Genomic DNA, 12,402 nt, shown 5'->3' with positions numbered 1-12,402 from the left:
GAATGACTTTCTAACTTCAGGTATACCGGAACTGCATTGTAGGGTTTCATTATGTGACCGGATTTATGACAGGGTCTGGAAAGGTAAAAATGTTACGAACTGCAAAAATGTTTATCAAAAATATTTTTGAATAATTGTGTAACAAATGTAATATCATTATAAAATACAAAATATTATTATCTTATATTAAATAATTATGTAATATTATTTGAGATATCATATTTGTATGATCTCTTCGAAACAACACTTTTACAAGCAAACATAGTCAAAGTAGAAATCTCTCATGTATTCTGTTTTTTATATAAAATTAATGTTATAAAAAATAAGAAATGCAAAATGCAATATAAAGACAATGTTGGTGATTTTAAAATGTTGCAACAGAAAAAAATTTTGTTATAACAAATTTTTTTACACTTGAAGTTGTTAATAAAATTAACAAAGAACCTGTAGAGTTTAATTTTATTAATATTTGTGTATATATATCATTTAGATATTAATACTAAATAGTTAAAAATATACCATCGACACATAAGAAATTAAATGTATCAACAGATATTGGTCTGATAAAAAAGATCATTGCTATATCCGTCGATGTAAATATTTATTTTATTATTATACGTCGGTATAATAGTGTTATACCAGAAAAGGTAACTGGATCTTGGTATGACAGTGTCCTATCTTATCCAAAGTTCATTTACATATACAGGATGATTCAAAATAACCTGATGTATAATGTAAAATTTTTATCATTTTTAAAAATATCTAAATTAAATATATTTGTATGTTTAGTCATACATTTAGAAAACAGTAAAATGCAATTTTAAAATTCCACGAAAATTTATATTTATACCGACTTTTATTCAGATCATTATCTGCATGACTTTTATTAAAAGTTAAATCTACATAGTTAGTTTCATTTTTCTTTGTGTTACATATATTACTAAAATTGAGATTGTTATTACATATCCGATAAATTCAAGTATAGTAATAAATTAAATTTTAGCAATATTTTGTAACAATTTCCATCATGTTACTCATGCGTGCTTCGATTATCCTGCTATCATTCGCATAGTGACATTTCAGTAAATAAATTGTGAATCACTTCATATCATTGCGCTTTTTATTTTTAAAATTGCAATCGTGATAAATTTTAGAAGATCTTTCCGTACGAATAACTGCTGAATCACAGTTCGTTTGATTAATTAGCTTCCATTAGAAACAACGATGCAATAACGATGAGCATTTAGATGATAGTTATCTATTAAAGTAAGCATTTTACGTGATTTGATTATTTCAAATAAAAATTATGACGATTTTATTCTGGATATTTATCTTTAATTTTAACTTGTATATTTATTTACTTGTGTTATTATACGAGATAGTAAACGCTGTAAAAGTTTTAAAACACGAATTTTAATCGAGTAAAATTAATTTTTATGTTAGATAACGCTAATAAATCTACAGATAAAGATTTCAAAGAAACAATACGATAAAAGATATGATAGTAATCTATTTACAGAACGGATAATAACGAATCAGAGTAAGATATATTAAATTATTCGGAAAGTCTTTATAAACTTTTTTAATGACAAAATCAGAAACAATTTTTATAAGTTTATATGTCTATCTTTATTCAGTAATATATATACACAAGTTGATGACCAAAGGTTGTCGAAAACAACGATGTATATATTATTGAATAAAAATGGATATATTTATTCTTGCTATGCCAATGTTTTCGTAATCTTTCCTAGCCTATGCATCTGCGGTCCTATGACTTAATTTATCCCATGATCGAGCACGGAAATTTGAAATCCGTGGTCTCATCAATGATGATCGAGCACGGATCTCGAAATAATGATAGACTATCAATACAAATTTTTGACGCAAATAGCGGGAACTGAGCTGAGCTCTGATGAAATTTCTGAGACAATAGCTCTCGGATTTTTTATGCAAATAGCAAATTGAGCTGAGCTCTGTATTAAAATATCTTGCGAAAAATGTTGAGACGATCATTTTCGAGTTTCTCTCTACAGAAAAAGATATGATTTGCGAATAAGAGCACACAATAATATAATTTAATATAAAGATAATAAACTATTTATCGATATCAAATATGTTTATGCAATTATAACTCGCATAAACATATGGTCTGCAAATGAGTGCAATGACAACATAAGAAACATAAGTAAAACTTAATTAGTAAACAAATTAACCAATTACAGTGTAGTATTCTCGAAAGCGTAAGATTGATTAGCCAATTTGTTTACCATTTAAATTTTACTGCTAACGTTTCTTTAAGCGCCATGGCCATAAGCATTTACATGAAATACTTCAGTGATTTCTTTCGTTTCAGCAGTGACTATCATATTTCAGTCTTGATGGTTTTCTTGATGGAAATTGACACTAATGTAAACGCACTTTGAAGATTTATCCGCCATTTTCTAGCAGGAAGTAACTAAAACGCATGCGCACCCGCTCTGTGCTCCGTACCCGCTATATTCAAATAAAAATTATTTATTTTGCGTTTTAAACAAAAACAAAATGTTGGAATATAAATTTAATCGATCATTAATAATGTACAAACGACGTACAAACGATTAAGCACGATAAATTTATAAATTATAGTATACGTGACGTAATTGCGACATAGGGGGGGAGGGGGGACTAACTATCATTAGCACTGTTACGAAAACTTTGTAATATTTTTTTAAATTAACGAAGAATGTACAAACGATAAAAATCATAGTACATTCATGTATAAACGATGTACAATCCGAATATATAAATGTTTTTACGATTTGCGTTAGGAGGGGGGCCAACTATATAGACCTATGGTTATGCAGTTTTAACCGTGAAATGGATGCAAGTACTGAACAGCTGTTGGTAAACGTATCCTGCGTGTCCTGCGAATAAAGCTAAGGATACCGTTCACTGGTTTCTCTCTAACGATAGTTTGAAAGAATTGTTACCGTTATGCTTTATACACAAGAAGTTTAGGAATATACTGTTCAGCTGTTTGCCATAGATGGCATAATTTATTTCTAATAATGCAGAGGAGGATATAGTAGCATAAAACCGAATGGTAATTCTTTATAAACGTATTGATATTAATGCGTTAGGAGAAATAATTAATTTTCTCCTTTTTGGTCATCTACAAAAATTAATATAATATACGATAAAAATAATAAATAAAAGAATATTCTTTTCATCAGAGCCGGATTCTGTAGCACGAGTGACGTTTCGAACGTGAGAGAGATTGTCAGGTTAGTATATATCTACAGTAGATATCATATTATAATAATTCCTCTCGACCCAACTGCGTGCAGACGTCACATCGCATTTGTAGGCGCTAAGGTGCACAACCTTTACTGTCTGTCTTTTACCCAACCTTTGAACTCCCATGGGCTCAGTATTATGAAATATGTAACTGATATTGGTCAAAGTAAAAGTGTGGTTCTTTCTTGCTAGAGAGTGGAATTTGTTGAATTTATAATATATTAAATATTTTATGCGTAGAGAATGGATTTAAAAAATCATAGTTTTAGTTAAATTTTATCTCAAAATATTAATGATTTTTAAATCTCAAAAACAGTTTCATATAAAACAATGCTATTCCGATCATAAAATATTTCCCAAAACTTGTATTACTTATATTTATTTGATTTATGTCTTTTTCCATAGATAAATATGTATAATGTGAGTCAAAGTAATAGTTTTAAATATTTTCTCTGTATATATTATTCTCCAACTCTTCGATAAAAATAGAAATTGCGGAAATCAATTATGCGTTATTAAGACTCGTCGTTGCTCATGTAATATTAATTATGATATCAGCAACTAGGTAGTAAGCATTCAAATAATTTGATAATAAGCACCCATAAAAAAGAGCTTTTGTTGACACCTTGATAACTTGTGAATCAATACAGCGAGCTTCTCAGAAAAATAATGATGGAATGGACGGAGTTGTTTGCGGGTAGAACTTCCCCATGCTACTCTTCAGCTTGGAAGCTGCTACCAAATCTCAGCCCGTCAGTACCCGTGTGATTGATATCTGCCTTCCCCTTTTCTTCATCCGTACAATTCGCATCACGAAGAGAGAAAACTATTTCGTTCGCACTTTTTTTCACGATTAAATTCCCATTTTGCTCGATCATATAGCGTTCAATTATTTTTCCACTGAATAACTAAGCCTTAAATCAAACAATCTAAAGTATATGGCATTATGTCAAGCTAGCATGTTTAGATTTAGATTCATGATATTAATCTGAAAATAAAGTATCTGCAACAACACTTGATATATTCTGTAATAACATGACAAAATCGTTTCAGTGGACATTGTATGCCTTCTTCGTGAAACAGCATCGTGAAAACTAACACGCCTTTAGCAACCTACTAATACTAGTTTAAGGTAGTAGTGCAAGCAGTAACGTCGGCGGGTTAGGTGAGCAGGCGATGGAGTACCAGCCGAGTTCTGCGGCCGTCACGTCGGAGTGACGAGTGCCTTCCCCTCCAACCTACCAAACCCATCCACCGCCCAACGTCACCCAACGCCACCGCCGCCAGCCACATACCCTCAGAGGGCCCTCCAGGTTCTCCGGAACCGCGGAGCACCCCCTTTCACTCTTTACTTCTCTTCGGCCTCTCTTCCTTCAACTACGGCCGACTAGTAGTCGAGGAATTCGAGTTGCTATAAATCTCCCTTGACGGGCGCGATGCCAACATGGCGAGGAAGGGGCTGGGACATGGGTTGCGGAGAACTGCGAGAGCGAGAGAAGAAGGGAGGTGGCGTAGATAGGCAACGGGATGGAGATGCTAGAAGGGAGGGGAACGCGCTTCGCCATACCAGGAATTGTAATAGTTTTGCTAGGGGGTTAACGCGATGTGCGAGAGCGCCCCGCGAGAATAGAAAGAATTCGAAGATCGGACGACATGGCTCTGTCTTGGTCCGTGCTCCGGAACGAGGGAAGCTTCCGCTTTTGTTAAGATCTGTCACTCAAGGTTCGCGTTATGCGGGGACGCGAACGAACCCTTCCGCTACGGTTTGAAAATTGTGGAAGCAATTCTCTTGCTCCCACTCGTGACATTTTCTCACAGAAAAGAGGTCTGTTAAAATGTTTGCAATTTCAAAAAATTACAGAAAAAAAATTGAAATCACAATTCTAATAAATTTACAATGTATTTAGAAAAGAAACATTGAGTTTTGAATGTCTACATGAAAAGTATATAAATTGGCTTTGCTAATTTCCTTATAATTCGTGCCGAACATTAAGATTTGAATACTTTTACAATTTAAGAAGGATTATTATTATTAATGACTTAGTACAATTACTTCCCCTGAAATGAGTTTTTAATCTTAAAGCAGTAAGAGGAATAAAGCGCAAACAAATTACGATAAGAGAAACTGGAAGTAGACATTCTTAAGAAGCAACAAGAAGACCTAAAACTTTTCAGGTGTCGACTGCATCGTCGTCGCACGTGAACTATGAACTCGTCGGTGAGTTCATCAAGTAAGTTGAATTGAGGCAAGTCTCGTTTTCTTTGCCGCGATTTAGAAGCCCGATAAGACGCTCATGATTCGTCTAGTGTTCTATATCTATCTCCTAATGATCCGCGGTGAATTGCGAGCACCTTTAATTTACCGATGTTACATCGATAAAGATGCTATCAGTAATGCATGCTACGTAAAGCTACGTAAATTTAAATTTTCTCTGAACATGTCGTTTTCCATCTTGTGTTAGATCAGAAGAAGTAAAAATAATTTTTAATACATTCTTAGTAAAGTAGTGTTTTTGTTCTTTGTAATTTTAATTGCGTATGTGTGCTTTTTATCACACATTTTATATATTTAAATAATAAAGAAACAATTGTATTCACTAGCTAAAGTATTGCTTACTCGGTCTATTACGGATTTATGTATTATAGATTTTGCTTCAAATTTATCGAAATTACGCGTATTATCGAATAAAAGTTAACATTTAGTTAACTTGCATTTCACTTTCGAAAATCACGAATTCATGATTTTGTAACACACAAAACGCGAGGTGTAATCTATAAAAATATAAATTGCAGACGAGGATGTGATTGTTAAAACACGCTCCTTAGCAATTATACAGTAAATATTGCCAAATAAAAGATTGCAGTTTATATCAATACTTTTTGTAAATCAGAATTTTGTGTAATTACATAAACATGATGAAAATGAATTCACTCACCGGTCGTTGTACCCTAGTTAAGTACGCTTTCAGCTGCACCTGGAGAAATTAATATATTTTAGTTATTGCAAATTACCTTTATTTTACGTATATTAATTATTACTTATTTATTTTATTTAATTATTTTTATTTTTAGTATAACATAACTATATTCAAAAAGTAGCTGAAAAATTATATACAAATTTTGATAAAAATATTGAAATCTTTTAAGAAATATTTTATAAAATATTTAACAAGTACAAATTATAATTATATGTGTTAAAACTAGAGCCGGTTAAAGATGCTAACTAACGCGGCACCGCATTACTGTTTATTCTGAGCACCATTGAACATGAAACGAGAGATAGATGAGTAGATAGAAAAAGAGAGAGATAATCCTTAGAGGTAATTCTCTATCGTTATCTTTCGCTTTGTGTTTAACGACGTTAATCGCAAACAAACAAACGATGCATGGTATTAGCGTTCTCATTTAGACTCTAATTATCAACATTAAGTGCACATGTTTAAATAATAAATAAATAATTGTTATTTACCAACTAGGATATTGTAGTTTGCTCAATCCGCTGCAAATTTCGTTGTAGGCTGCACTGCTGAGCTGCATCAAAAGATCGATGAATACCACAGACACTAGCACTTACAATTTATCATGCACTATCAAGCAAAAATCAATTAGCACATTTTACTTTTAGAAATCACTGATTTACGTCGTGAATTTATATGCGGTACACAAACGCAAACGCAAAATAAAACACACTGTGTCGCAACGCATTTTCATATGCATAATTCGATTATTATAATCTCATACTTTGGCGGCATTTGTGCGATTCGACATCATATAGCCGTATATACACACTTCAAAATAGCTGCATAACTAACAATTATCGTGGTGATCACGGAAAAATTGTCCACATAACCTACAACAACAAGTGTATTTTATTATTTAATTCAATTCAGACGATCTAAATTTTTGATATGCTACATCTATTAAGTATACTGCGCTTCAAGCATGTTGAGCAATTATATGGTTCATTTTCAAATGGTTATTACGTCAAAATTTATACTTACTGAAATTGCAATCTCATTAAATTTACGGTCTAACCGCCAAATACTCGACGATAAGCGTGATACGCACGACATACGAGTAACACGAGATTAGCCGCGACAAATAATATATTCCGGCAATCGCCCGTTACTTTAATCGGCACTCCCGATAAAAACACAGTTATTATATTTATTTAATAAATAAAACACATCATTAATCGCAGAGCGTTTAATTGTATTAAGCGAGTATTTGCCGTTCGCGTTTCACTTCGCGTTCCGATTCGCGGTTCCGGTTTCTAAAACGGCGCGCTTTCCAGCAGTGCGCGCGCAGTCCTCTTGGTCATTGTTTCATTACGTAGCGTTTTTACATACACTTGTCGCGTATTTATACTCAATAAGATTGCGTCTGTTTCAACTTACGATTCGGCCACCAAACGCTCGAGGAAACGCAGACACAGGTACATAATACGTTCCGACTCGTTTGTCATGTTAATCGGACATAATTCTCACTTGTTGTGTACTTTTGAAAGAAATACACGATTAATTGCAGAACATGAGATTCACGCGCCTAGCGTTTCGCTATGCGTAGATGTTCATAGCGGTCGAGAAAAGTGCGCTGCGCGCACGATGTTAGAGCGGAACGCGAACTATGGACCGAAACGCGAATTGAAACACGAAGAAGCCGCAAACATCATACAAATTATCTGGTATTAATTGCATATATTATCCATTAAAAGTGTATAATGAGTGTAATTTTCTGTCGGGAGTGTCGATTAAAGTAACGGGCGATTGTAGAAATGTATTACTTGTTGCGGCTATTCGTGTGTTGATGCCATATCGCATGCGGTTCGGCGACGAGGCCGTGGATGCACAGAGGTTACAATTTGATAGCAAGTATGATTTTCGATGCAATAAATACGCAAAGATGCATGTTAGAAATTGAGTTCAGAATGAAATTTGGTAAAATGCATTTATTGTTGTGGTTATTGTAGGTATCCTAACAGCCTCCCGCCAAGATAGTGTGATATTTTAGTGTGTGAGTATAACACCGAGTCAAACGGTGCAATATGTAAGGTTATAATAATCGATGATACCGCGAACATCGCGGAACAATACATTTTATTTTGCGTTTGCATTTCAGGTGTGTTTTTCGTGTGTTTAACGAAGTGCTAGTGTATTTTCATGAAATTCATCAATTCTTCGGCGCAGCTGGTGCAGTCTAAGGCGGAATCTACATTGGATTGAGCAAATTGCAATACCCGTGCTGGTGAATAGAGTTATTTATTTATTAATTAATTAATCTGTGTAATAATTAATCTAGAACATGATACATTGTTTTGTGCTGAGCGCCTCTGCATACTAACAAGCAAAAGGTAGCAATAGAGAGTTGTCTCTCTCTTTCTCTCTTTCTATCTATCTGTTCTTGTTCAGTGTTCAGTGGTGCTCAAAGTAAATGATGAACCAGTATGTTTCGATATATCTTAACTTTCTCTTCTGAGTTTTTGTGATAATACATGTGCATACATAATTACACATGTATAATTACAATTTGTATATATTTTATATTTATTACAATGTGTAGAAATATTATTAAAATTTTAAAATAATCGTTCAAACAATTTATTACGTATAATCATGTGTTTTAATAAACATGAAAATAATTAAATAATATCTAATAATTAATATATAGAAAGTATATGATAATTTACAATATTAATTAACATATCTACATATTAATTTTTCCAGGTATAGCTGAAAGTGTTTTCAGATATTCAGCTTGGGTACAACGACCGGTGAGTGATTTGATTTATTATTTTTCTACAATTACATAAAATATTGACTTGAGGTTTGGATTTTTATTTGTCAATTTGTCATTTACTATAAAATTGCTTTTATTTATCAAATCAAAATATCGAAGTTTATTAAAGTTAATCGCACTGTTATTCTCAATGATTTACAAACTTATATAAGCAAACTAATATTTTAAAGAAATTTTAACTACTCTTAAAGCACATGAGACATTTAAAATTGACATGCAAAGAGGGTCACGATAATTTGTAAAATATGCCGATAAATTGAATTTACGATAGAACTATTATATGTGTCGATGAATGAAATGGTATATTTCTCGAAAACAGTATCTTGAGAGTGCAAAGAGCATGCTTAGAGGCATAAATCAATTAAATTATAAATTACTATATAGAAGTTGAGCAAAACGACCACCTGTTGAGGATAGGACAAGGAAAGTAGGATGAAGGGATGAAGTGAGGTAGCTATCTCGTAAATTCCATGCTGCTCCTCCCTCCATCTATGTATAAAAGTGCTTACTTTTTATTTCTACTCTTTTTTTTATCATAATACATTCTTCAAGTATAATTTTTATGCCACTTATTTGCAGTATAGCAAATACATTTATATATTCAAATTCTCGAAATTTGCTCTTGACTTGTAATTATCATAATATACTAAAATATATCCAATTTCAGTGTATGTATCATTTTTTAACTTTTAACATTATGTTTAATTTTGCGCAAGATAACATAAAATGTAATACAATGTTTCTAAATAATATTTAGATATCCCTCTGGAAATTTTATACTACATGTATTTTCTCTACTGCAAATGTAAATATCTATAAAATTATTCATATGATTTTGTAATTATCAGCATTACTTATCTTATTATACATCTTTTCTGTTTTGATATCTCTTCTATCTAAGAAATATGCTCGATAGTTTTAATTGTGCCTGAACTAGTAACGATTCATGGCAATTCACATTGTTCGAAGGAAAGTTGTTAATATTTCAGTTCTAAAGCGGATTTGGTAGATAAGCGTATAATTGGGAATGCGAAGAAAGTAGTAGGTAGGGACATTGAGAGCTGCCAGGGATGATTAATTCTTGTCGGAAAGCGCTAGACCCTTTGGAACTCGGTTGTAGCGTCCCCACCACCCTCTCTTTCCCCATTCCATACTGGTCCTCTTCGCTCTTCATACAACCACCTCATTCCTCTCGCGCACTCAACCCTCTGAACCTCTCTTACCACCGGCAGACTTTCTCGTTTCGTTTGTTCTCCGCCCGTGTCATTCGTTATTACATCGTAGAAACTCGCGGATATTTGGAATTCCAAGTGACGTCTAAAGGGAGCCGGTGCTTTAACCGATAACTCGGTTTCTTACCTTAAAGGAAACTATGTCCGACGCTGCTTTTGTTAATATCCTTACTTGGACACCTGCCTAGCATATTGACGTTATGAAAAAATTAATGAAAACACTCGCTGTCTGAGTATATTTTAAAAATAATTTATTTTTATATATGAGAGAAACTTTCAATTATTCTAATAAGATTTTACACATATCCTGCTGCTCTTTAATCTCAAAAGCATATTATAAAAAAATGTAAAACATATGATATCATACAATAATTACACGAGTAAATAATAATGAGGAATTACATGAGCTTTTATTAGACTGGACAATCTTGAAACTAATTTTAGAATCCGGTACAACTCAAATTCGAGCGCAAATCCGGTGGCCTCATCTTGCAAGAGCCAAGGGGCGCACGCGTCCGATATCGGTTGCATTTGCATAAGGCTATCGCCTTTCCTTTGTTGCGGACTCGCCTCCCACGTACGTGGCGAGGCTGTCACTCAGAGTTTCAGGACTCTCCTCAGTCTTCTTTCGCATCAGCCGCGGATCAGTACTCCTCTCTATCTTCCTCGGCATTTCTTCCTCCTTTCTCCTTTTTTCTCGATTTCAAACCTCCCCACAGCAAGCACCTACACCCCTGTCTTCGCTACCTTGCCTGCATTCCTGCATACTATTACACGGAGCTGCGCTTACACATTTCATCCGTAACGCTTGCTTACTTATTTTAAGTAAAACCATGCTTCTTGTCGGATACATCGTTTTATGGATTTCCGAAGCGCGAAATATTCGACGAGATATCGCGATGGACACTGAGAGTTGGCCGGCTATAGATATTTTTTGTAATAAGCTTGCAAAAAAAAAAAAAAACGTTAAACAAGAGCAAAGAAAGTACTTTTGACGTATATCGATAATTATTGCGTGCAGTCACCAAATTAGGAAAGTGCAACGGTTGACTTGCCTCGCGGCAGATTTGCATACAAATTAAAATCGTGTTAAGTGCGTCAACTGCATTGCAAGTTATTTACGGCGAGTTATCGATCATTTCAATTGGTTATACGTTTATTGACGCGTATAATAATTACACAAATGGTAGAATTTTCGAAATTATTTTTTTAATTTGTTTGTTTCTTTTCATATAATCCGATAATATAAAAATTGATTATTTCAATTTTTAAATTTGAGAGGCATAACGTTTGTCTCTCTTGTCTCAAACTTGCCACCATGCGATTATCAAAGAACATACTGGGTGTCAAGATAGGAATTTTGATATCGCGGCGCGATAGCCGACCAAAACATTTCGGGCGGTCACGAATGGACAGCGAATGCAAAACGTACAAAACAGAGGTAACAGGCTCGGGGCTCGGGGTGTTCCGCTAGCGCGATACTCTGCACACTTCGAATAGCTCTTTTCTTACCCACGAATGCGGAGGTCTTCGCGGTTCTGCCGTCGTGTCGCCTAACTGGGGATGGAATGGAACGTACTTGGTGGATACGGGACGGGAATGGAGGCCGCATTAATAAAACATTAAGGTTTTGTAGACGATGTATCGCTGTAGTGTTTATATTATCTTCTTTGATGTCGACATGTGAATTGGACAGATTTGTTATTCAGACTCCGTACATAAAAGTGCTGAAGTCTTGCTCCGTCCGTTTGTGGACAGGGCGGGTATCGACGGCGACTCGGACATCGACGGACACGGATGGACAGACGGAACGAATGAACGCAGATGGATAAACGCGTACAGCCTGTTTCGAGTTTGTGCGCTCTGGGTCTCTGCCCCGCTTGTCAATCACGTAGAAAAGGGGCCTTACCCGTGCGCAAATAGCTCACCGTTTGCATGTTTCAGTCAATACATTTTTTTTCAAACCATTTCCTGTAGTTAGAATATTTCTTTATTTCTCTATTTTTTTTCGTAAAAAATAGGATATTATATAAAGAAGTAAAACAAAAAAAAATTACTTATGAGAAGTAAATAAAATTTTATTAGAATGAATAAC

General features: G+C 34.1%; 1 long non-coding RNA gene across 3 annotated transcripts in view; it reads left to right on the top strand.

Moving 5' to 3' along the window:
• The first annotated feature begins 8,022 nt into the window (after positions 1 to 8,022).
• Positions 8,023 to 12,402, top strand: part of LOC105674693 (uncharacterized) — a 106,012-nt gene continuing 101,632 nt past the window's right edge. Inside the window, exons 1-3 of one of the 3 annotated variants that reach the window (XR_010890167.1) lie at positions 8,023 to 8,292; positions 8,398 to 8,523; positions 9,003 to 9,049. This is a non-coding gene — a long non-coding RNA (uncharacterized lncRNA). Of the gene's footprint in view, positions 9,050 to 12,402 lie in introns of all 3 variants that reach the window. The other 2 variants (XR_010890166.1, XR_010890165.1) reach the window with 2 other exon arrangements.

This window comes from Linepithema humile, chromosome 5 (assembly GCF_040581485.1).
Source record: "Linepithema humile isolate Giens D197 chromosome 5, Lhum_UNIL_v1.0, whole genome shotgun sequence".
Lineage (NCBI taxonomy): Eukaryota > Metazoa > Arthropoda > Insecta > Hymenoptera > Formicidae > Linepithema > Linepithema humile.
The sequence above is the reverse complement of the archived record's forward strand: the minus strand, read 5'-3'. Positions and strand labels throughout refer to the sequence as shown.